The following is a 21,833-nucleotide window of genomic DNA, read 5'->3' on the forward strand; positions in this document are numbered from 1 at the left end:
ACAGAGAAACGCCATGGAGGGTAGGTGGCTTGTCCCTGGGGCTTACCTGTACATCTGCAAAAAATTGCTGGACTCAGGAGAATCCCAATTTCTTTCTTTCTTTTCTAGTAGTAATCTAGCTCTCACCCCCCACGTTGCACAAATGTTGGCAGCAAAAATACTGGACACTCAGGAATAAGGAGGTAGGTGTGTGTGTGTGTGTGTGTGTGTGTGTGTGTGTGTGTGGTGAAATACAGATTGCTAGTTTCCCCTCAATCTGGTGTTTTTTAAGCCTTTGCCTCAAGGTTTCTCTAGGTCTGTCTCACATTTTTCACAAGTGAAGACAACAATCCTCAAATAAGCATATGGAAGCCCAACAGGCTTATCAACTGAGCAGAGCACAGGCGTTGTTGCCTCTTTCCCGGCAGGGATCATTCAGAGCCAAGGGGATAAAAAAATGCTGACCTATCACCACTCAGCCCTTTTCCTGCCTCTTTCCCTGAAACAGAGAAGAGGTCAAGAGGAGGAACTGCAAGAAGTTAAAACCAGGTTCCTGCTTTTCTGCACGGAGCTCAAGCGTTGCCTCAGCCGGGCAACCTGATAGCTCCTGGAGACGCATCAAGGGGGGCTGCCCCAGACCTGCCCAATCCTGCCTGGCGCTTGGCAACTCTCAAGCAGCTCATCCTCTTACGGTCAGGATTAGGCTTGTTTTTCATGGAGCCGTGGCGAGGTCAGTACTGAGGGAAGTGGGTCAGAGGCAGGGCCTTGTGTGACCCCTGGCAGGCCAAAAAAAGGTGTGTTTATTTAGGTTGTGAGGCTGAATCCTAGCATTTGGATGAACCTGTGCTCAGAGGCCCTGACTGTTTCCCAGCACACAGATGTGTCAATGGAGAGCAGGACTAGGAGCTCATCCACACGGACCTCTTGCCCCACACTGTCTACGCAGAGGTCCGCACTTTAAAACTCTGAGTCCCCGATAGAAGTGTTAACGGTAAAAAAGTTAAATATAAAGGGGGGAAGAGCAACTTATGAAGACATTTTAATGAAAACTGAGGATGGGTGGAAGTTAAAACCCTATGAAAGTATAGAAAACGCTTTCACAGGATGGCTTCAATACCATCAAGTTCATGGAATATTAACAGAAGACAAAAAAAAAACAGGTTTTAGTGGAAAAAAGCCAAGATTCCAAATTGAAATTTTAGAGGGTAGAACAAAACTTCTATCCAAAATGTATGATTTTCTCCTGGAATGGGACACAAAAGATGAACTGATAAAGGAAGTCATGATAAAATGGGCAGTCGACTTTGGATATAACATTGACTATGACAACTGGGTAAAACTATGGAACGAAGGTATGAGTTTTACAGCGTGCTCTACTTTAAGGAAATTTAAAGAAAATGATGTACCGGTGGTATATTACCCCGGTTAAATTAGCTAAAATGTACAGAGTGAGCAACAAAGCCTGCTGGAAATGCAAATTAAAAGATGGTGAACTCTTCCACATGTGGTGGACTTGCGAAAAAATGAAAAACTTTTGGGACTTGATTTATAACGAAATGAAAAAACTGTTTAAATATACATTCCCAAAGAAACCAGAGGCTTTCCTGCTAGGGATAATAGGAGTAGGAGATGAAGTGAAAAAAGAGGATTGTAAGTTATTTGTGTATGCTACGACTGCTGCTAGGATTCTCATGGCCCAGAAATGGAAATCCCAGGAGATCCCAACATTAGTGGAGTGGCAAGTGAAGATGTTTGAATATGCGGAGTTGGCGAAAATGACTAATAAGATTAGACATCAAAAAGTAACAAAGTTCGAAGAGGAGTGGAATAAATTTGTTGTATATATACGGAATAATTGTAGAAGTTTAAAAACCGTAGCAGGAATAACTTAAATCTTGTGATGTGGGTGGAGGGTAAATAAGAATCTGTAGGAGTAGGTGTTAATTTGTGAAAGCCGAAGCAGGGAAGGAAGGAAGTCTGAGCGTGACAAAGCGCAGTGTAAATAAGAAAACACTAAGATGCTGGATGCAAGAGTTTATGTTTAAGTGGACTTTGTTTTTGGAAATTTGACGTATGTTCTTCTTTGAGTTTGCTTTTGAAAACTTAATAAAAAGTATTTTTTAAAAAACAACCTCTGAGTCCAGGTGAACTTTTTCATCCCAGAGCTTTCCCTGCAAAATCCCACTCTTGAGAGCTGAAGTGAACAAATGGCAATTTGCCATTTGCTCCGATTCAGCAGTAAAGAGTGGGGTTGTTGCAGGGAAAGCTCTGGAGCAGAAAACCCCAAAACCAAACAAAAACAAAGTACCAGAGTTTAAAGCACAGAGCATGCCTGGAAAGCGCAGAGGAAAGGTAAGTGAGGGTTGCTGCATTTCCCCCTGGCAGGGGTCTTACACACTGAGTAACTGTGAGACATGGATACATAAACAGATGAAGCTTTTGTGGGCATGGAGGTGCTGTGACGGGGAAGCCTGGGCAGCTAAATCTCTATTGACCGTGTTGCTGTTAAAAAGGAACAAGAACTACAAAAACCCCACTCAATTGGAAACTCTACCTGTAAACTCAAGCACACTGGGAGCCGAAAAACTGGCAAACCTCTGAAAAATTCCTTGGCCTTTTGGGACTGGCAGATGGCCTACTTAGCTGCTCTGCTTGCTTTTTATGCGGATGTAGAAATTCAGGAGGGAAAATCCCCTTTGACTGAGAGTTTAAAAAGTGAGGGAAAGAAAACTTCTCATTTCATCAGAAAGCAGGGAGTTGCCCCCTCTTTCCCTGGCTCTCCTCCTCCTCACCAGCCTTGGCAGCTGCTGTCGCCAAGGAGGAGGGGGGAGAGCATGCAGTGCGGAACCAGATGTTCAGGCTGGCCTTGCAGACTGGAGCCAGCTCCCAGCTGTTTATGCTGCTTCTAGCTATTAGATTACAAACTGGGGTGGGGGGTGGGGGTGGCTTAAACTCTAGATTGAGAATGAGGTGAGGAGGAGCAGAAGGCACTGCTGCCTGAGCCCTTTCCTTACTCCCTAAAGGTTGGAAGACCAGCTCTGCTATTGGGAGGACACTTGTACAAATGGGATAAAAATAAAATGGGAATATATGCAATGGGAATATATGCATTCTTGGATGAGGCTGGAGACCAACAACAGGTTACAAGAGAACTGGAAGTGGTTGAAGAGAAGATTCGCCCTGATGTTACGAACACTGATTTCTTTTCCCTGCCTGCCATCTCTAGTGTCTTGTGGGATTTTGAAACAATAGAAAAAGCTGAAAGACCTGCTTAACAGAGGCAAACACAGGATAAATATACCACAATGAACACCAGTCCCTCTTCCAAACAACCTATATTATAACACTTCATCTGATGTTATGATCTGGAGTTATGTAACCAAATGTGCTGATAATACCAAATTGTTCAGGGCGGCTAAAACAAAAAGGATTGTGAGGAGCTCCAAAAGGATCTCTTCCAACTGGATGAGTGAGCAATAAAATGGTGAAGGCAATTCAATGTAAGCAAGTGTAAAGAGTGGAGAGGGTCCTTACTTCACACACACATGAATGGGGACTGAACTGGCAGTGACTGATGGGAAGAAGACCTTGCAGTCACAGTGGACAGCTCAGTGACGATGATGCCAAGCTAGGGTGCAGTAGTTGTGGAGGAGGTGAACTTCACTTTAGGGATCATTAGAAACGGGATTAAAAATAAACTTCCAATACCACAATGTCCTTATGCAAAACTAGGGTAAGACCACACTAGCAATAATACTGTGCACAGTTCTGGTTGCCTCACCTCAGAGAAGATATTGCAAAGTTGGAAAAGGTAGGTGGGGTGGGGTGGGGCATGACAGAGGTGGTTAAGTTTAAACGTAGTGTGGAGAAAGTGAGCAGAGAAAGGAACTTTTTCCTCGTCCCATAGTTCTAGAACCCAGGGCCATCCTCTGAAGCTGAGTGTTGGGAAGCTCAGGACAAGGAAAACGACCTGGTTCTTCACACACTATGGACTTCTGGTTGTGTCGTCAACAAGTCGTACTGCTCTGGAGGGTCACAGGGCTACTTTTGTATACATTTAAATTTTGTTTATTTACTGACTTGGTAGAAAACCTCTAAATTGTTTAAAAATATATAAAATAGAACATTAATATTCTTGATAAAAAGCAGTTAAAAACAGGCATTTAAAAATGTTCAAATCAACAGCAGCTAAAAAGAGGTAAAACACCTGCAACTTCCACATGTCTGGACAGACCTGCCTATGCAGGAATCTTGTAAGCAGGCACTTAAAGAATTCAGTGAAGCTGCCTGCTTGATATCCATAGGCAGGGAGTTCCAATGTGTAGGTCCTGCCACACTAAAAGATCTATTTCTTACAACTGCAGAATATTATGTCACGGTGCCGGTTCTGCAGATCAAGTGGGCACATTTAGGGATAGGTGATCCTGCAGGTAAACTGGGCCCAAACTGTTAAGGGCTTTATATACCAACAGGAACTCCTTGATCTTGGCTCAGAAGCAAATGGGCTACCAGTGCAGATGTCTGAGCAGAGGTGTTCCATGCCCTGATTTCTTGGTCAAATTGGCCTGACTGTGGAGGGGCTGAACACAGTAATTTCAGTAGCAGCCTGCTAGACTAAGATCTGGGCTTGCTAGTGGAGCAGGTAGCCACTGTGGCCTCTCCCACTTCCAAAAGTACAGACCAAAAAAAGAAAGAAAAAGAAAAAGAAATTGAGCGTGGTTGCATGAAACTGCCCTCCAGGCAGGCTCTCGTCTTGCCTGTATCATGCTGCGGAGCCAAGGAGACACACGCCATTGGCATTGCTTCTTGAGGCCCAACAAAAAGCCTGCCTAGGGCCTTGGGGGTTCCCTTGAGGTGGCTCTTTAATTGCAAGGCTTCTTTTGTGCACAGGGAGACGGCAATAAAGCCTTTCTATTGAGCAGCAGGAGCAAGGAATTCGGGTCAACAGGCACCCCTGCCACAATGGTCCATCGCTGGAGTTTTAATCTGAAGTGGTCTTCATTGCCAGAAGCACCCAGACATTCCAGGGTGTTGCAAACTGACTGCAGTCATCAACACGATGCCTTTGCAAAAGCTGAGCAAGGGCCATTTGGAGGTTGCTGCATATCCCAGACATGGAAAGGGCAGACCCACCAACTGGACAGTTGCCTAAAATGTCAGTGGGACGGGAACTGCAGAAGAGGCAATGCCCTCCTTTTGCCTCTGCCATGCTTCACCAGGTGGCTGGTTTGGTTAGGTTTGTTGAATTTAATGCTGCTTCCCATGACGAAAAGTCCCAAAGCGATTTACAACAAGAATGAAATGCAATAATAAAATGATGTAGCTGTATTGAAAACGCAGTTGGAATAAAAACACAGAACTGTAGAGTTGGAAGGGACCCCAGGGCTCATGGAGTCCAGCCTCCTTTCATGCAGGAATTACAGCTGAAGAATCCCTGACACAGGGCCATTTTGTTTAAATACCTCCAAGGAAGGTGAGTCCACCACCTTCCAAGGGAGTTCATTCCACTGTCAAATATCTAAGTTCTGCTGCTGCACAAATGCACGGGAAAATAAAAGCAGATTACAAAGTTGGTGCCAGGCCGGCATGCCTGGGGAGGGCATTCTACAACAGAAAGGCTTGTGCTCTCGCCGCCATCCTTTGGACCTCCATCAGAGGTGGCACACAGAGAAAGACCTCAGGGGACAATTTCAGGAACTGGGCAGGTCCATATGGGAAAAGTTCATGTGTTGCTGGCTGAAATGACCCCTTCCCCACCCCAGGCCAGAAAGTTGTCTTAACTACCAGTGCCCCTATACTTGCCTCTGGATGGGCAACTGGAAGAGGCAGATTTGGCCCTGGAACCTCCTGCTGCTGACCCCTATAGCTTAATGGAGAATTTAGGTGAGTCTCTAGTGCACCCCTTCCCCCCTCCCATTTTGTTTATGAACATTATAGAGCCTCAAGGCTTCACTGTAATGAATATCAATCATAAGGAACGTGCCTTCTCAACGTGTTAATGCATGATCCAAAGTGAGACACGGCTCTATCGGGATTAATGTCTTCCCAGGCCAAGCTGATGGAGATAATGAGGAAGCCACCCAGCTAGACAAAATGCAATGCAATAAAAATGATTCCTGGCATAAATATTCTGGAGATCCCAAGATGAAGGACAGAAGCTAAACTTCTCCAGTTGATTCTGGAAGGCACTCCTAGAGAGGAAGTGGAGGCTGGGTCCCATTTTGGTGAGAGCCCCCAAGCCTCCCCGCCCCAGGTGCAATGTCCGTCTGCGACACGTTCCTGCTGCACAAGCCCACTGATATGTTGGGCAAAAGATCCCTGCATGGCAGGGGGCTGGACTAGGTGACTCTCGTGGTCCCTCCCAACTCTACAGTTCTTGCCACATGTGACCCACCTCCCACTTTACACCCTTCCCTGCCCCTTGGAATAATTGCTCCCAAGCGGGGTGCAGGAACAACCATCAAAACAAAGATCCTGGACAACAGTTCTGGCAGTACCTTGTTGCCTAGTGGTTAGAGAGGGGCTGAGAGGATGAGTGGAATAAAAGGACCCTGGGGTTCTGAGGGAGGGAGAATCCCCAGTTCTTTTGCATGGCTGAAGTACTGGAGGGAAATCAAGGTTCCTTGGGGCTGTGCTCCTCCGAAAGAAGGGAGCCAGTGCAGGCTTTTAAGAAGAGAGGCATCACATTTAAAGAGAAGCTACAGCAGGTTCTCCACCTGCAGCCACGGTCCCTCTCAGCTTTGTCATCTGCATGGCACACATAAAATGGACCTGCTACCAACTTCCAGCGCCTGTAGCCTTCTCTAATTAATCCTAAATACACAATAACAGAAATAATGGCACATTTGTCCCATTCATGTCTGTCTCCATTTCCCTCGCCTTCCTTTTCTTGCTTCTGTGGGAGCTATTTTCAGACTGTAAGCCCTTGCAACAGAGAGCTGTTCTCTCATTCTCTGCAAATCATATACACCTATAAAGATAGTAAATAATATCATATCATATCATAATCTTGCCCCTCCCCACACCCAGCATGTTTCAAATATGCTCTTCAAACATAAACATTCATCTGTAATAATAATAATAATAATAATAATAATAATAATAATTTATTATTTGGATTTGATATCCCGCCTTTCACTCCCCTTCAGGAGTCTCAAAGCGGCTAACATTCTCCTTCCCCTTCCTCCCCCACAACAAACACTCTGTGAGGTGAGTGGGGCTGAGAGACTTCACAGAAGTGTGACTGGCCCAAGGTCACCCAGCAGCTGCATGTGGAGGAGCGGAGACTCGAACCCGGTTCCCCAAATTACAAGACTACCGCTCTTAACCACGGGCTTCCCCAGCCACTCTGGGCGGCTTCCAAAAGAATATTAAAATACTATAATGCATCAAACATTAAAAACTTCCCGAAACAGGGCTGCCTTCAGATGTCTTCTAAAAGCCTGGTAGTTGTTGTTCTCTTTGACATCTGGTGGGAGGGTGTTCCACAGGGAAGGTGCCACTACCGAGAAGGCCCTCTGCCTGGTTCCCTGTAACTTGGCTTCTCACAATGAGGGAACTGCCAGAAGGCCCTCAGTACTGGACCTCAGTGTCCGGGTAGAACGATGGGGGTGGAGACGCTCCTTCAGGTATACTGGACCAAGGACATTTAGGGCTTTAAAGGTCAGCACCAACACTTTGAATTGTGCTCGGAAACGTACTGGGAGCCAATGTAAGTTTACCCATTCATAGACTGTCGTATTTAAACAGCAACAGCAGTTGAAGAGTCCTGGGGTTTGGCAAAGTGCAGGGAGCAGAGGAGTCTTGCTGACATCACAAGCCCAGGGGAGAGCAGCCTTTTTGGGCCAGATCTTTATATCCCCCACCCTGGCGGGCCAACTTTAGCAGGGGCTGGGGCCACCCATCTCTCAAAGTTGGCCTCCAGGGGAGGGGTAAGATACTGCCCAAGCAGGACTGAATTCAATCCTGCTTTCTGCAAGGCCAGCCAGTTCCAGGAGAGAAGCAGCTGGTGTGCTCAGTCCGAGCTGGACTGATCTCGCTGCACCTGGGGAGTTCAATCCTGCTTTCTGTAAATGGGTCTCAACCTGCCACACACCTGATGTCACATATGGGCAGGTGGGCATGATGGGCAGGTGGGCATGATGTTGGGGAAATGGTTTGGAGGGCCAAATGGGGGGGGGCTGGGGGGCCACCTTTGGCCTGCGGGACAGAGGCGTCTCACCCTTGCACCAGAAAATCTGCAGCAACAGCTGGCTTACTGCACAGTTACAGAACTGATTTATTTTCTTCCTTTTTCAGAGCACAATCCCAAAGAGAAACATATATCTTTGCACAGAACTGGGCAAGGGCACTTCCAAAGCAGTGCCATTTGCTCCACAGATCTGTCTCCACCCGGTGATACACGCCAGCAGCCACAGCGAGTGAAGAAAATGACTAAACCTGCTGCAGGAGACATTCTAGGGTTGAATGCTGCTTATTGGGAGCAACCTTCATTACAATTTGTCCTGATATAGTTTGGCAACCCTTGAGTAAGTTGTCAGGCCAACAGAGTATTAATGGAATTGAGCTGACTGAGAGCTGGCAAGAGATGCCTGTTTGCCACCCCTGCACTGGGGCAGAGTCCAAGCCAGGCAGCCGGCCAGCCCACAGCAGGTCCAGTGGGGCTGTGCATCCTGATCCCATTCACCAGGGCTTACTCCTAGGTAGGCATGCATATCATTTCGGCCTTTGATTTAAGAATTTTCACACAACTGGTGGTGGGATGCTGTGCTCACTACTTCAGAGAACACAACGTTAAGCTTTCCCCCTTCCAAACCTAAAGCTACTTTGGGGGCCCTTTGGAAGCCAAAAGTAGACATTTTCTAAACTTCTACCACTATAGCCATTGTTTTGAAAGGACCCTGAAAATGGTAGTAGGCACAAAATGCTGTTTCCTGAGATTAAAACTGCATTTTTTATATTAAAAACAAAGCAAGATTCTAGCCCTCATGGCTGCAGACATATATATTGGGGGGGGGGGGCAATGCTTGCTGAGATCTCAGCAGCCAGAAGGGCAGTTGCATAAGAATTCCAGCAGAGCAGCGAGGAAGATATCTGTCTTCTTTCTCCTCTGATGGTCAGCAAAACCAAAATAAATTATGCAAACAGCAAAAATGACAATACAGTATATTCATTTATTTGTGCGTGTTATTGGCACATGCACAATGGCCGTCTCATATGTACACATACAGTATTATTGTTGTATTGAGCATACCTTTTAATATGTGATTGTTTATTCAGAGGCATCTTATGTGGCATGGCTTCATGCACCAGGGCAGGAACCAAAGCCGCTCCTGGCCGACTCTGCCCTGACCCCCCCCTCTCCTTTTTCTGCACCCCTTTTCTGGATAAAGCTGACAAATTCCAAGGCACTTAACTTCTGGCAGCTGGCAGGGGAAATGTGGGTGTTCAAAAACTGACAGTGCCTAAGGGCCAGGAGCGTAAGAAGGGGGGGGGGTGCATTTTCTTTCCCCTTCCGGCTTCTTAGGAGGAAGTGCCAGTACAGCAGATCACCAGGAGCGGTGTGATAGCTTCTTGTGGGAACAGCCTCAGCATCACCCGGGCAGCCAAGGCACCAAAGGCTCAGGCCAAAGAACTGGCTAATGGCCAGGGGCAGCCTGCGCTTCTTCTCTCAAGGGACATGGGGCAGGCGTCCCTTATGAATGACGCTGCGGCCGTCCTGCACCAACCCTGCTGAGCGCTCATGCAGAGGCTGCCTCCCCCCCCCCCCGGCTCTCCATGCTCTTTTGGATGGCATCTCACCGCACTGTCTGTTTTTACTGTGATGCTGCAAATCTGCCCAAAGCATGTGAAAGGGCGAGTAGCACATTAAAATGAGGGCGCATCGTCACGGCATACGTCTAAAGCACTTTCAGATGACTTAGACTGCCATGGCTCCCAACACAGACACTTGGGAACTGTAGTTCACCCCTCAAAGAGCTACAATTCTCAACACCCCTGGCAAACTACAAGCTTCTGGGACTATTTTTTTTTGGGGGGGAGGGAGCCAATGTATGGTGTGGATGTGACCTAACTGAGCTGAAACCTAGTAAACACAAAGGTTTTGCACAGGTCATGCTGTGAAAGGATGCACTCAGCAGGGTTCATGGTTGGTTTAAAGACACACACTGCAAAGTATCCATCAAAACCCCCACCCCTCACTGGGTGACCTTGGGCCAGTCCTGTGACTGTTCTCTCATCCTAATTTACCTCACAGGGTTGTTGTGGGTTAGCGGTAGCAGCAGCAGCAGCAGTAATATCCTTATTTGATGGCAGCAGATGGAAAGCCACCTGCTATGTTAAATTTCCCACCGTGCTCTGGAGCAGCAGCACATCAGATGTGCCAGGGAGCTGTGGGAAACCTGACATGGAAGGCAGCTTCCCACACCCAGCTGCTAATGTCTGATACGTTTGGGGCCAGGGAAACAAAGGGGCAGGAGAGCCAAGGTCTCAGTGCCAATGGACTCTGCCAGGGGGCTTGGGCCCAACAGCTGCCCAAGGGCGCTGGCTGCTTCCTCCTTCTCTATTCCCCCTTTGTTCACATAGCTGTGTGGATGGGCGATCCAGGTGACCCAGAATCCTGCCTTTAACTTCCTCTGTTATTTCCCTGGGCGCAGCTGAGAGTAAATCCCTGGATAAAAGAACCAGCTGAGTCAACCTCTCTGCGCACTCTGCCCCTAAACTCAAGCACACAAACCTGACCCCCCCCCCCACGCTTCGGAAGTTCTGCAAGTGTCACTGAATGTCACCCAAGAAGCAACTTCCTTTCCCAGTTCTACCTGCCTACAAGGAAGTAAAAGGAGAACACGCAAGAACAGGACTCCTGAAGATCTCTGCATGTTGAGGGCTTTTCGCTCTGGAGCCACTACCCCTGAGGCGGATCAGGAGAACACAAGCCTCAGCGCCTCCCCTCTGCTCCCTCTCATGTCAGGTCCCAGCTGGCTGCCAAATTATATGTATGTTCCCGTACTTGGCCCCACAGAGAGTTGGTTCACTACTCAGCATGCAGAGAAGAGTTTCTGCTAGGCTGCAGCAGAATTGCCTCACAATATTCTGGATTTGTGGGTGCAAGGCTGTCCTGCAAGGTTATGGAAAGGCCTGCGAATCTTACTCCCTTGAGCTAAGCAAAGTGACTATTAGCTCAGCTTAGGTGGACTTTGCTTTTGTTTTGCATGCTATTGCATGCTATTGTTCTAAAGCACTATTTTAAAGCCGAGTTGTTTGAAAATGCATATATCGCCATGAGTACTTGTTTAATAAATTTCAAATACAAAAAAATAATGCTATAGTCTAAAACTTCACTGTTCTGAATGTCTGCACTTGCACAGTTCTGTAAGCGCAGCACTGCACAAATGGCTTGAGCAGAGTTGCATGTGCTGCAGACACCCCCTCGCACCCAGGATGGGGCCTTCCTTGCCCTTGGCTATTCCGGTATCCCTGGCATTAGAGGATCTTTCCCTTGACACTTCCTCCTGCAGGAGTTGAGAACCCCACTCACTGCTTCAGCCTTCGGATGCCCTTGCTCATGTCGCCTACACAAATCTCAGTGGTTGTACAATGGACTCTTCTGTCACATGGAGGGGCAGGAGAGGGGGACGGGGAGGGACCAGCCTGGCTGAAATCTCTTGTTCTGGAGTGCAAGCATCAGGTCCACAGTGAATGCCCACCTAACTCCCTTCCAAGTGGCTATATAGATAGATTAGCCTATGACACCCCTTTATTACCCTAGAAAATAGCCTCTACTTCGGACGGCTCTGGGCAGGTGGTGATACTGGAGCGGCTGCAGAAGTTCCTGCAGCCAACCCGAAGCCTCACAGCCCATGGCTGAGGTAAACCCGGCGCGGCCATGGACAGAGAGGCCGGCAGGCGGGCGGCGGGTCTGGGCCACACCATGGGCATCATGATGGGTTCATCGCAGGGCTTCAGCTGGAGCTTGGTGCTGCTGCCGGTGCGTTCTGCGGCCGCGCTGGAGCAGTTGGAGAGCGAGCTGTAAGCCGCCTGCCCGGTGCTCTGCGTGCATGGCCTGCCCGCCGACCTGGCCTCAGAAGACGGGCTGCAGCGTATGGTGCATGCCGCCTGGGAGCTCCGCGGATACGGGCCGATGGAGCAGCTGCTGCTCATCAACAACGCCAGTGAGTGGGTGGTGCCAAGCTGTGCTGCTGAGCGCGTGCAGAGTGCTTTCCTCCTCCAGGTCCGGAAGCAGCTGTGGGACTGGTTTGCAGGGTATTTATATTTTTCAAAATATAGTCGAGTCCCCCACAAAGTCTGAGGGACAGCGGTCTGATGAAAAAGTTTGCTGACGCCTGCTTTGGTAGTTCAGAAACAGAAAGGGCAATCTTTAACAAAGAAAATCTGGACTTTGGCCAGTAAGTTCAGGATTCAAATTAATGTTTGGCTATTCAGCTACATAGGAACTGAGTATGATCTAGGCCGTAGGGTTTCAGACAGGGGCCAGTCCTCCCCTACAGGGAGATGCTAAGCCGGGCTTCCTCAACCTCGCCCCCCCCCAAGATGTTTTGAGATACAGTTCCCATCATTCCTGACCACTGGTCCTGCTAGCTAGGGATCATGGGAGTTGTAGGCCAAAAACATCTGGAGGGCCGAGGCTGAGGAAGCCTGTAAGCACTGAAGTCAGGACCTTATGCGCACAAGGCATGCGCTCTACCAATGGGCTAAAACCTTTCTCCACTTGCTTAGGGTGACTTGAAATCTTTCAGACTCAAGTCACCATCTGCACCATGGCCTACCTCATAAATGATTGTGAGAATGAGCAGAAATGTAAAATGCTTTGCAAATTCAAAATGCAAACTAATTGTTATTACTATCTATGATACATTTTGGAATGTTGCATTTTGGAATCTTTATGCATATGGACAGCTCTTAAAACATCACAACCAAATTTTGCATGATGGCTTCTGAGATCAAAGTGCAGATTTTCATTTATGTTTGAATACCGTTAGACACCCTTTTAAACCAAAATGACGGAACCTTTCAAAAGTGCACTGGTTTCTTAGAGCTCCTGAGCAACGTGCGAGGCTGCTAGCGGATGATAAAGTATTTGAAGTGTCTACATGCAGCTGGGCTCTTTTGGGGACAATGGTGTTCTCCCTACCAGCACTATAGGCAGGGATGTATTCATATCACAAAGGGGCTTTCTAAAGAAAAAAAATCCTCCATATCAGAAGTGCTTACTCTACAAAGGCCTTTCTTTGCCTAATTGGATTAACTCCTGAATTGCTCAAGATCTTCTGAAGGACTCCTTACAAGAACCCTGTTTGTCTCAATGGCTGAAGGAGACCATGGATTTAGGGCATGGTAACTATGTGATGAGGACTCTGGGTTCTCCTGCACTACATCATCCCTACTTTGGCAGGGTTTGTGTTCATGGGGGGGGGGGCTTCTCCCAATTGCTGAATTCATGTTAAAGCACCAGAGCAAGCAAACTCCCCATGCAATAGTCCAGGGGTTGCCAACATGGTACCCATGAGCACCAGTGTGCACAGCGGTGCCTCCTATGGCATCTGTGAAGAACTCAGCTGGAGGTGCAAAGAGCTTCTCTCTGCGAGTGCAGCTGTGGCGGATGTAGGTGCCTTTTCCCATTCATGGGGGGGGACTAATGGGGGACATAGCCTGCCCCATTTTGTAATTTCATTCTCTTTGCTCTTTAAATGTGGCAGCTATGATGTGTTATGCCACATCCCGGTGGCACTTTCCCAGAATTCCAAATGTGCCCAGAGGCCACTGAAAGGTTGGCACCCCCTGCACAGGCACAGCCGTGTTAGCTGGATTTATAAAGCCCTTTAAACCCCACCCTGGAATCCCCCTTTGCCATGAAGCCTTTGGCTTCTCCCCCAACAGAAACAAAGACAAAGTTTGTGCAGCTCCATTTGCTGACGGTCTTCCTTTGACGCTCCCTTTCCTCCTCTACGTCTGTTGTCTCTCCCCCCACCAACCTCTGCCAAAAATTAGGTTGTAAGCTCCTTGGGGTATGAACCTTTCTTTTTTGCTTACCCTACCCTGCAGAAATGTCATGTATATTGACAGCATGGTATAATAAAAAATAAAAATAAAACCTAATTAAGGTTTTATATTAGGTTTTATTAGGAGTAAACCTAATTAAATCTGCACAGCGCATTCAGTGCTCCATCTTTCAAACTGCAGACGGAAGCTTTTCACTGTGCTCAGGAACCATTTTTGCTTTCGTCAACTTTATGACTGGATCCAGACTTTTGTGGGTAATGTGGAGGGCTTTGGGTTTTCACATTTCAGTGCTTCCCTCTGCAACACCAAAATTCAGTGCCCCCCCCCCGGTGTATTCTGTACTAAGTCACTGTTGCCGCACCCCCTGAAGGACCCTCTCAGCTCAGCCTCCAGTCTGGGCAAACCAGTCCCTCTGCCCTAAATCTGTCTCTGGTGGGCTGACCTAACGCCGGCACTTGCCCAGAACTGTTGCTGCCCCTGCTGGGCATTGCTCTGCTCTCATCTATATATGCCACCACACCTGCTTGAGTGAGCACATCTGGGGAAAGTTGCTGGCAGTATCAGACAAGGCAACCAAAATTGGTGGATGGTGGCAGCAATGCTGTGTGACGGCTCCATGGCAGCAACCAAGCCTGTTACCCACTCCAGTCTCTGAAATGCAAAAACTTGCTTGCTACTATCTTTTTTTCTTTTACTGAGTTTTAATAACAAGTGATACTTAAATAATGAAACATTTAAAAATCAGTTGCAATTTCCCCCTCCCTGTTTCCTCACTTATATTTTGGTCCACTTAGTTGAAGAAAACTGAGAGCAGTATCTTTGCTCATTAATTTCTCATCTTTTATGTGGCATCACAGAAGTAGGTATCACCCAGCTACTACTTTGGGATTTTTTCCGAATGCACCAACACAGAAACCAACAATTATCAAATTACTGCAACCACAGGGTGGCTGCTCTAAGTCTGTGCTGATCTGTCTCCTCTCTGAAATGCTTCTGGGTGAACCCCAGATTGGTTACACAAGAAAAACAGTCACTAAGACTTCGGACTTATCCTCTTGTCCCATTGCTTTCCTCTGGGGAAAATCGCTCTTTAGTGCTCAGCTGCAGCAAATGGCAATTCTGGTTTTCTCCAGACTGAGTTTTGCTCTGATTTAGCACTAAAGAGCAGGTTTTTCCATGGGGAAAGAGTGTGGCAAGGAGGCAACCGCTCAACCCCGTGCTTTCTAGGCTCTATGATGGACTAAAGCTGGATCAACTGGGGCCTTAAGACGTAGGATAACTTTAACACATACACATGCACACTCTGGATCTTGCAAGTAAGTATGGAAAGCACACACACTGCATTTGGGATCCAACCTGCAAAAGCAGGAGGCAGAAGCCAGCAAACTCCTAAGCCTCGGCTGTGAAATCTGTTCATCTAGATGAATAAAACATGACAGGGGTCCCCCCCCCCCAGGCTCTAGCAGTGTTTATACCATGCATATTCTCTGTGCCAGCATGGAGAAAGCAACCTCTGATCCAAAAGGGAAAGACAAACACACACACAAACACCACTCCTCTCTTCTCTGCATTTTCAATGGCATGAAAAAACTTGTTTCTGCCATTTGCTGTGTTTCACCTGTGAGCACGAGTGATAGACAGCCTTTAATCAGCAAGGGCTGAACCAAAAGCTCAACTTTTCTTAAGCACTCCATGAATTTGCCTGTAATAAGAATGTGTATTTCCCCACCCCCACTCCCCAAATCATTAGTCTTATCGAAACTAATCTGGGGAGCAACACAGTCTAAAACAGAATTCCCTGAAGTTAGCGAACACCTGGCCTTTGTTAAAATCCTAATTTCTAGTAGGTAAGAGGCTTAATAAACTCTAAAGGCTAATAGAATCCTCATTATGACAGATGAAGAATGGGGTGGGGAATTTAGTGGAGGCTGCCCCACTGACCTTGGCCTGCGCTCATCCAGCCCCCCCCAACCTGCCTCTTTACTTACAACCATCCAAAGGACGGCCCTGCCTGCTTCTCAGCTTCCTCCTCCTTCATCTCAATGTTGCCTTTGTAGAACTCAACAAGGAAGTGGATGAGGACAAAACCAGAATTACTGATTTAAATGACTGAATGAATTCCAGAAAATACCCAGGCAGAAAAATCCCCAGTGATTTTCTGGGGAACAGCAACTTCCTATAATCAAATAATAACATTAAAGGAAGTGTTTACTTCCCTGTTTCAGTTCAACGCTTGCAACTACTGAACCTCAGCTCCCACAATTCACTTTTTGGAAAGGCTGGAGGGAGCCCATTTATTGATAATTTAGGACAGGCATGTCCAACAGGTAGACTGTGATCTACTGGTAGTTCCTGGTAGATCTTTGGTCCCCCAGTGATCTCCCCCCCCTTCCTCAAAAGGGGGGACACACCACTGTGGCTTCCTAAAAAAAGCTCAACAACTTTGCCTTTTCCAAAATAGCTCAACAACTCTAAAAAAAAGCTCAAGAACTCTGGACCATCCAAAGACAATGGGTAGATCACTGCCAGTTTTTTAATACTGTGAATAGATCACAGTCTATTGGGAAAACCAACACAGGGAAGCAATTCTCCTCCCTAAACATGATCGATCTATTGTGGTTTGTTTCTTTTTTGCTGACCTCCTTTACTGAGTTAGACAAAATGAAATCAGCAGCATAGGCTAATGTGTAGCAGACAGGAGATGAAACTTGAGAAATTATAATAGGCTTCTGGAAAATCTGCACCATAATAAAATACATAAACTGCCAGAGGTTGGATAAGGAGTTTGCACCACTGGCCTCTGCTATGCGGAGCCACAAATACTCCTCTTCTGAGGATGCCTAGTATGTAAGGGAATTCCAACTTTCATTTGAATCCATCAGCACATAAAATAGGAGTGTTAGAAAGCAATCAGGCCCCCTCCTCTTACCTCTGCCTCTTTGTATGCATGCAAATGCTAGACCATTAAGAAGAACCCTTTGAGCTGTCTGGATCTTAGACAGCCTAATGTCATTACTTGTTAATGGAATCCTTCTTCCTTGCCTTTCTAAGTTGAGCCCCCATGGAGAATGCTAAGGAGCTTGCTATTCCATTTCCCATTATTGTACTGTTACTATTTGGGGAACATGTGAAAGGGGAAGGGGGAGAGAATGTTCCACGAACACAAATGTTCGTGCTTGTCCTAAATCAAAGAGCAAGAAGTCTGGGCTAAAAGATTAAGTATGCTGCACTAGTGGACCCCATGTTCTGCAAGAATAACAATAGCTGAAGTCTGTGATCGGTGTTTTTGCACGTCTTTTCCTGTGCATAAATTGTCCTACTTCTGCATATGCTGTCTCTGACTGCTGGAAATATTATTCAGCAAGATCTCTTGGAGTCTGATACAGTGGTACCTCGGGTTAAGAACTTAATTCGTTCTGGAGGTCTGTTCTTAACCTGAAACTGTTCTTAACCTGAAGCGCACTTTAGCTAATGGGGCCTCCTGCTGCCGCTGCGCCGCCGAAGCACAATTTCTGTTCTCATCCTGAAGCAAATTTCTTAACCTGAGGTAATATTTCTGGGTTAGCGGAGTCTGTAACCTGAAGCGTATGTAACCTGAAGCGTATGTAACCCGAGGTACCACTGTATTTTAACAGTTATTTATTGCCTGTCTCATGGGAGAAGTTCCAGCTGGTTATGAAACATTTTCCTTGCTTACCATTTCCTAATAATAATAATAAATAATAATAATAATAATAATAATAATAATAATAATAATAATAATAAAGCACTGCAACTCAGCTCTCTGAAGCTGGATATCTGCAATCCAAGCCCTTGCTGAAATTCAAATATTCATTGGAGACAAACTCTGATCTGCCCTCTTGCAAACTGATACTTAAAATTGACAACGGTCTTGTCATCAAGCCATTTTCTCAGCAAAATGAGCTCCAGTATTAGCTCCAGAAAAGATTGTCCTCAAGTTGTTTGGGTGTGCTGGGTCCTTCGCCGCAACACAGGGGAATACACCCCACACCTTTCCTTTCTGACCTGCAATAGATGGGTTCCTTGCACACAGCCGCCTGCATGCGCTCCTCTTGCTTTCAATGTATGTCAGAGCTGCTGCGGAGGCTGGATAAAGTGATGAGCTTCCCAGAGCTGGAAAACAGCCCCTGAGCCCAGGGAACAGCTCTTCCTTCCCAGCTGTTTCTCCCATTACTTCCCCTCCTCCAACCTTGCATCCAGGGCCAAGTCCCTGATCAACGCTGATCCTGCACATATGGCGGCCAAAGAGAAGTGCACCAGAACTACCAGGCTAGGACTATGTGAAAGATAACATGTGCTCTGTTGCAGCCTTCACCAACCTGGTGCCCTCCAGATATTTTGAAATATTACTCCCATCAGCCCCAGCCAACACATGCTGACTGAGGTTGGTGGGAATTGTATGTAAAACATCTGGAGCTGCGTGAAGGCTGCTCTATTGAAATCTGCTGTGAGTGCACTTTTAGGGAGGAAAGGCAGGGTATAAATCCCACTGATAAAAATAAGCATAAATAGGCAAAGCAAAAATTCTGTGCTCAGATCAATCAAATTCTGCAGTTTACATAAATTATGCATATTTGCACGGTATCTCTGAGGTTGCATAATTCTGATCTTAAAACTGTTTTGTGCAATTGATTTTGGCTTTGCTAGTCATGGGGAGAGGAGGGAGGGAAATGGAGGGCACCCCTCCCCAATGAATATAAGAAACGAAAGATTTTCAACTGCTGCAGGGAACTGGGACAACACATGTGGATGATCCCATTTTATCCTACTAGCACTAGTATCTGTGATCTGTAATACCAAGGTCACATCCCCACCACAAATTTAAAGCTCTCTTATAGCTTCCCCAATGAATACCGAGAACTGTAGTTTGTTACGGGTGCTGGGAAATATTAGAAGAGCTCCTCACAGAGCTACAGTTCCCAGCACCCTTTTAAAACTGCAGCTCCCAGGATTCTTTGGGGGAAGCCATGCCTGTTAAAAGAGGGATTTGCTTGTATGGGGGTGCAGGAGTCCTTGGGGCTGATTAACCCTGTCCTTCCTGGTCTAAGCCCAACAGGTTAGCTTACTGCTGAAACTCCATTTTTGACCAGCACAGTTATAGCCTGTTGGACATCCTAATGTGAATGTGGGGCACATGGCATTTGTACGGAGAGCGGGCGCTTGGAGCTTCTACTACTCTGACTCTTCAGTTGGCATTGAAGAGTCTCGCTATGTGCAGGCCAGCTGGAAAGCATTAACAGGAAGAGAGAAAAGAGGGAGTCCTTTGTGCATGTGCTCAGGTTTGCCTAGCTGTGCTGGAGACACATCTGCCACTCATCTCCTATTGAAACCCTCTGGACAGTGCCCTGCCTGCCTGCTGCATACTTGGCCACGGAACTGCTGACTTTTCTATGTGAGGTTATGGAATAACTTACACATGAGAAAAGATTTGCCTGCTGACGACACTCTCTAGGTCCAGGGATCTTTGTACAGCCAAAAACCTCTAATTTCTTGTTTCAGTATATAAGTGACAGGAGCTGCAGAAGAAACGAGATTGTTTTCCACTTGAGATCAGTTGGCTAGAATGTCCCTTTTTATTTCTGTTGCCCTCTGCTTTGGTGAGCCAAGCAGTGAGGAGAAAGGAGAGGCTGTGGTAAGTTTCCAGCCTTTGATACAACAACAGAGAAAAGCAAGGGCTTTCTTGGACTACTGTAACACACTCTATGTAGAGCTGCCCTTGGAGACAGCCTGAAGCTGCAGTTAGTGCAAAATTCAGTCCCCAGGCTCTTGTAGGGATTAGTCTATTGGGATCTTCTAGCACTCTCCTGAAGCAGCTCCACCGGCTGCCAATCAATAGCTGCTGGTTTTGCTGCCCCGGTTTCCCAATGACAGGCATCGGTGAGGGAGAGGGAGAGGGCAGCAGGGAGCTTGGCACAGTGAGGTGGCATGAGCATCAAAATGGGTGTACAGCTGAGCTGGCACCGGAAGCGATGTATGGCATCAGAAAGCAGGTCATCGATGCAGCCATCCAACGTTGGCTGCTACTACTGTCAATATGCTACTGGACCACGTTATTGGTGCTAAGTAATACATTACAAAGGGATGCGGGTGGTGCTGTGGGTTAAACCACAGAGCCTAGGACTTGCCAATCAGAAGGTTGGTGGTTCAAATCCCCGCGATGGGGTGAGCTCCCATTGGTCGGTCCCAGCTCCTGCCAACCTAGCAGTTCGAAAGCACGTCAAAGTGCAAGTACATAAATAGGTACCTCTCCAGCGGGAAGGTAAACGGCGTTTCTGTGCGCTGCTCTGGTTCGCCAGAAGCGGCTTAGTCATGCTGGCCACATGACCCGGAAGCTGTACGCCGGCTCCCTTGGCCAATAAAGCAAGATGAGCGCTGCAACCCCAGAGTCGGACACGACTGGACCTCATGGTCAGGGGTCCCTTTACCTTTACCTTTTAATACATTACAAAGCCCAACACAACTTGGGACCTAAATATTTGAAGGAGTGTCTCCTCCCGCAGCAGCTTGCTCACCTACTAAGATACCCGGGGTGGTGGGGTGGTGGGGGTGGTGGTGTTCCACAGCCAGCTGAGATCTGTTCCACAGCAACATGGCAAAGCACCTGCTCCATGGCGCTGCCCCTCTTCTCTCCAGCTGGAGACTTTTTTATTTGCACAGCCAGGTTCTGGGTGTTAATATGTAGGCCAGGTATAAGGTGAGACTGTTATTTCTCTACTGGATGCTGTTTTGGTTGTTATTGCTTTTTCCTTTATGGGGTTATCATCAAATGTTGTTGTTGTGGTGGTGGTTTTAGATTCCTTTATTGCAGGGTGGGCTAAAAAAATCTGAATAAATGAACAAAATAAGGGAAAATTAGGATAAATAACTTATTCAAGAACAAAGTGAACACTTACTGTGCAAGTCAGTGAAGTGGAGGGGCAAGAGTATGGAACAAGGACCTGGGACCCCATTTGGCCATGCAGCTCTCTTGGCAATCTGGGGCCAGGCACTGCCTCTCAGCTTAGCCCACCTCACAGGGTTGTTGTGGGGATTAATTGGAGAGGAGGAGAACCATATACAGCAGCTTGAGGATCTTGGAGAAATAGGTGGGATATAAATGCAATTAAAAGTAATAATAATACGAAGTCATTATGAGTTTGGATTTGGCACCATTTAGTCATATGCGAAATGTCAGGCTCAAATCCAGCTCAAGGCTTGGTAGGTGGTTGCACCCAAGCGTGCGACTGTCCGTGTGGCAGCGCAAGGCAGTCCCTCTTCCCAAGCACATTCTCCATCCCTCTCTTTGCCTGCTTATCTCTCTGCTTTTGCTCCGGCAGCCCAACACTTTGCCCTCCTTCCCCTTCAACCTCAGCCTGCAATTAAAAGCCATGCACCAAAGAGCCGTTCTGTACTCTCTTGTTCCCCGGCTTCCCTTTGCAAACAAGCCCCAGTGGCTGGCAATAAAGAGGTGCTTTTTCTTACTCCTCCAGTCCCTCCTCTCCCCCTTTGATGCCTCCTGCCAGAGGCCCTGGCTCCAAGGCCACGTGGACCTCACTTCAAACTTCTGATGCTGGCGAGAAATAAAGAGATCCTTTGTAGGCCTGTAAAAACAAACCCCTTAACAGCAAACCTCTCGCAGCTGGATATATCTTCCCCCTAGAACGCCCTGGCCCTTCTCTTCAACCCTGATGAAACATCTGATAGAAAAATGATGTAGCACCAGCTAATGGGGTTAGGCAAAAACTTTGGAGGCTTTCGTTTTATAAGACTGAGCTGAAATGGGAGGGAGGATGCAGAGGATGGAGGGGTTAACAGCAACAACAACATCCACTCCA

General features: G+C 47.1%; 1 protein-coding gene across 5 annotated transcripts in view; it reads right to left on the reverse strand.

Annotated features, from left to right (window-relative positions):
* Positions 1-21,833, reverse strand: part of FAM178B (family with sequence similarity 178 member B) — a 227,882-nt gene that overhangs the window by 17,275 nt on the left and 188,774 nt on the right. The window lies entirely within an intron of this gene.

The sequence above is a fragment of the Podarcis bocagei genome, assembly GCF_964188305.1.
Source record: "Podarcis bocagei genome assembly, chromosome: 7".
Classification (NCBI taxonomy): domain Eukaryota; kingdom Metazoa; phylum Chordata; class Lepidosauria; order Squamata; family Lacertidae; genus Podarcis; species Podarcis bocagei.